We start from the raw sequence: 5,141 nt of genomic DNA on the forward strand, positions 1-5,141 counted from the left end.
AATGGCTGACGGTCACAAGGCTGAGATCCTGCTATTGTTCTAGGTGGTGGACTGCGGCGCTGGGCAGCTGCCAAGAGGCCGGCAGTTGGCACCATCTGCATGGAATATCATACAGCAAAGCCCCACCTTGCCTTCTGGGGCCATGGCTACATCCCAACCCTCCCTCCCTTCCCTGAGATCACCCCCTTGCATTCTGGAGCGCTGTGAAGCTGGTGGTGCCAAGAAGTCTCTAGGGCAAGGCTGCTTAGAAGTAGGTCTAGGGCTGGGGCACCTGGGGGGCTCAGTTGGTGAAGCATTTTTTTTTTTTTTTAAAGATTTTTAAATTTATTTGACAGAGATCACAAGTACGCAGAGAGGCAGGCAGAGAGAGAGGAGGAAGCAGGCTCCCCGCCGAGCAGAGAGCCCCATGCGAGGCTCGATCCCAGGACCCCGGGATCACGACCCGAGCAGAAGGCAGAGGCCTTAACCCACTGACTCACCCAGGCGCCCAAAAGCATTGACTCTTGATTTCGGCTCAGGTCATGGTCTCAGGGTCGTGGGATGGAGCCCTGCGTCGGCCTCCTCAGCATGCAGTCCTCTTGTCCCTCTCCCTCTGCTCCTCCCCAACTCACATTCTCTATGTAAGTAAAATCTTAAAAAAGTAGGTCTAGGGCAGAGGCCAGAGATGGGTGTTCAGTTGACAGGAGTGAGGATGAGGCCAGGGCCTTGGGAAATGAATCCTCAGATCACTGACCAGGAAACTGGACCGAAAGCCTAGGACTCCATACATACAGGTGTACCTGGGTGTGCCCGCAGGAGTCTGGTTCATGTCACAGCCGGTTAGGACCACCTCAGAGCCATGTTCGGTACTACACAGGGTCTGCGGGAGTCACCGCAAGCTGGTGGGCGTTCAGGGAAAGCAGTTAGAACACATGCTCCACAGATCCATGAAATGTTCAATTCTAGAACTCCCACCTTGGAAAATTACCCCCGAGAAAGATGTTCACTTCAGTATGTTGGACAGGGAAAACTTGAAAGCAATCCAACTCCCTGACAGGAGGTGAAGAGTTAAAATTATAGCCTCAATTAAACCATACAACCACTAAGTAAATAAACGTGAAGGCAACGGAGAACTCATATGACTTAACATCAGTGTAAAAGAACAGGAATGAATAATCACAAGTCCAGGTGTGTTAAAAAATTTCTAAGGAAATACGTAAGAGCTACTAGAAAAAAAGTATCTACAAGTCCACTACCCTATTTTGCACTTTCTGTAGTTTATTTTCTGTACTGGAAGATCACTTAACAGTGAAGAGAAGTAGGAGTGTCTGGAAGCTGCTGCTGCCCTTGACCGCAGGCCCAGAGTGGGCAGCCAGCCTGACTGGTCTGGGCTCCCCGCTGGCTTCCCAGAGGCCTAGAACCAGTTCCTCAGCAGTACCTCCAGCTTCCACTCCCCTGGGTGCTCTTTAGGCCGTGGCACGAACTCCTGGAGGTACCACCCCAAAAGAAGGGGCGGACGTGGAAGCCTGCCGGCAGGATGATAGCCAGTGTGCATGCCCCCCCTTCCAGCCCAAGTCAGAAAAGGAATATAGCCTTTTTATTGACTACTTTAAAGTAGAACAAACTAAATACATATTTAACAGTTTTGGTTCATTTATACAGTACATTAAATAAGTTATGCACAGAGTTAAGTAACAAAAATTCCTATCTGAGTAAAATGACAAAGCACAGAGAAACCAGACTACCGCATCCTGTGGGTGCTTTCACATTCATCATCCCCCCTTAAAACCATGCTCGGAGGCACAGTTTTCTATTTATTTACATTACTGGCTTTCTTTTATGGATGGAGCTTTTGTAGCTTCATCAGGAACTTGGAAAGCCATGAAAGTGGACGGAAGGCTGCTGAGCCAAAGAGCACTTTCAATCATTCACCTAATGCTTATTGCTGCTTCTCTCCGCCAACTCCAGTGCAGGGACGGGATTGCCTCTGCCAGCCGCCAGCCACACACGCCCTATTTGGTATAAGCATCAATGAGTGTACACTGGGCAGTTGTGGGCCGGACCAGATGGGGTCTCCAGGGGAAGTGCCATTTCTGGGGCCGTGAGGGCAAGGGGGATGCAGGGTCCATCCTCAGGCCTCCTAATCTTCTCCTGGCTCACGATGGAAAAGGTCACCTGCACCATCATCTTTGGAAATGAGCATGTCAACGCAATGGGCAGAGGCAGGTCATCAATGTTTTGGTTTCACAAGACACTCAGAGCTGGAAGGACCCCATTCAGCAGCTCACCCAGCACCATCACCCCACCCAAGCCGGCCCTCTGGTCCAGGCTGGAACAGTCCAGTTCCCTCTGGCTTTTCTACATTTGGTTCAAACATGCCACCACCCAGTTCTCTGCAAATAGCTTAAAAAAACCCAAAAAACCAAAAACCCAAAACCAACGAAAACCAAACCAAACCCCCACCCCCCCAGATCTAAGTTGGCTTGGTCTACTGACCTGGTTCTGACACCAGTTCTGAAGGCGGCTTTGAAGATGTATTCTATTTTTAATGATTTATTCAATCTGTAATCCCTTCTACAGTTTCCAGGACAAATAGCTACCTGGTCATTATTTATACTTTCATTCTGAAGAGCTCACTACCGAACAATTCCAATAGTGCTGCTGAACCTTCACTTTCACTTGCTTCGACTACCAGAACAAGGTCGACACCCTCTGCAAGCAGATGGTGGCCCTGGGGATCAATCTGACTTTGGAACAAGGCCACACAGAGTACAGTGTAGATTTTCTGTCTAGAGGCTGAAGATGCGCCATGCTGACACCAGAAGTGAGGAGCTCCTGGTGGACTAACAGGCCCAGACTGGGCAAAGGATGTCCGCACTGCAGCCAGCAACAGCACCGACTTGCGCTGGGTAGATGCGTCTAGTTTCCAGACTCAGATCCACTAAGATATGTATGACTCAGCACTGTCCAAGATCCATGGGCTCTGTGACCTCAGGGTCACAGGACTGTACCTGAGCACAGCTGCTAGATGCCCATCCCTGGAGCTAGAAGGACCCTCCAAAGTGCAAGTCCCACGCACACAATTCATAGGGTGGGCTGCCTATTTGAGTGGGTGTAACTAACCAAATTCTTCCAGAGTCCATTTTCACCACTGAACGGGGTCAGGCGTGATGCAGGTGGTGGGGACCCAGAGGAGGACGGAGGTTATGAAGTTCCAGACCTCAAGTATCCCTCAGAACATTTAAAGATGGCTCCCAGTTTGGCCACCTCAGCCTTCTCTGGTTCCTACAACCATTCCTGGCACGCAGAGGATAGTGAAGTCCAATCCCTCCTCAGTGTCCCTCAGTGGGCAGTGCTGAGCACTGGCCTCAATCTCCAGATGTGCTCTGATGGGTGGGCAGGCACATGTCACATTTGCTTTTCATTTTTACAGTAATATCAAAGAGCCTGGAGCTGCCCTGACAAGACCTTCAGTCTTGATCTTCTTGGTCTTTTGTCCCCCCCAAATATTACCTATCAAGGCTGGTCCTCTAAGCAGCCTGATTATATCAAGACATTTGAAGTCTAACTACATGAAAGCGGGAAGCCTGAACCTGTACTCCGAACCTGGGAGCTGGGATGAACAATAGTGCAAACCAAGTGGGAAGCTGGACTCGCTGCCACCCCTTCAACCCTCCCCCTGCTCCGCCCCAAGACAGTGCCCCTCCTCTTCCCAACCAGAGAACAGGAAAACTTCAGAGAGGAGGATGAAGAAGAATGGATTCTTTATATCTAAAGAGATGCCCTAACAACCTATATGTGAAAGTGACCAAAAATTAATAGCAAAAAGTCTGAGAACTGCACTACAGTGTGGGCTACCGCCCAGATTTTCAGCTTGGCCTTTGGGCAGTGCATGAGCAAAGGTGTCCAGAACAGCACCACAGGAACCCTGCAACCTAGCGGTCATTACAGCCGCAGCCCCCAACAGTCAGCTAGGAGCTGCACACCAAATTGAAACCCTGGCTAGAGGAACTGACACTGAGCCCTCATGAAGAGGCTATTGGTTTCGGCTCTTTATTCCATCCAGGAAAAATGTGAGCTAGCCCGGGTAGTCTTGTGGCCACTGACAATGTAAAGAACCTGCCCAGGTGTGCATCTTGCCACTGAAGACAGAGAACTGGGGGCAGATCCAGCGGGCGCCACGAGACGACCTCCTGCTCTGATTTACAGGCTCCGTCACCTTCTCATAGGACATCCCAGGTCTTAATGGAAAGAAACGTAGACAAGTCCTGCCTGGGGTCCTCATTTCATTCCTGCTGGAAGTCAGGATGCCCCACCCATTGCTGCAGTTTAAGGAATTCCACAATAAAGTAACATCATTCATTCTCTGGGTATATCTTACTTTATGCAATGGAAATCCAGGTATTTTAAAGGTGCCTTGCATGAGTTTCTCTGTAAGACAGAAAATCTTTAGGTAAAGTAAATTAGGGACTTTAAAGTTCTCACAGTAAGCTAAAGGTGTATGTGAGGACAACGCTACTATGCCGATCCCTTTTTCCTCGATGAGACGTTTGATTTCACCCTGGTCAGCACACAGAAGGGAGCCACCTAAAGCCAGGCTTCATGGGCCAGCTGGAGCAGGGCCAACCAACTCACCCCAACTGATTCCTTGGGGCAAGAGGGTGCTGGAGGCCTGGACGTGAACAGAGAGAGCATCAGGGTCACTGGGCTGCCAACAAAACGCAAATGGCAGGGAAAAATATGTGTGGCAGTTCCTAATATTTTAGGAGGGGTACAGGTGGTAAACATCTGGGAAACTGCCCCATGATGGGAAGAAAAATTGGCGAGCCTCTCTCAAAATGGCTGTCACATTTCATAGAACTTTTCTTAGCTCAAAGAGGGAAGTTATCAAATAGGTAACTGAGATTGTATGCCTGATAGTAAGTTGATGTAATATGCATGATGGATGAGGTTTGAAAAATTCTTTCAGGTCCAGGAAGGCTGCTGAGATGTGACCAGGCCTTGACTGCTGAGGCAAGCCCTAGCCACAACAAATCATATCCTATGTGACAACCATAGCTTCAAAGGGGCCACCCACAGACCATGAAAAGAAAATCCACACAGTGATCTGGACACGTGTGGCCTCAGATAAAGGGACACAGAACAAGACGACTGCGCAAACA

This window comes from Martes martes (genome assembly GCF_963455335.1).
Source record: "Martes martes genome assembly, contig: scaffold_134, whole genome shotgun sequence".
In the NCBI taxonomy this organism is placed as follows: Eukaryota; Metazoa; Chordata; class Mammalia; order Carnivora; family Mustelidae; genus Martes; species Martes martes.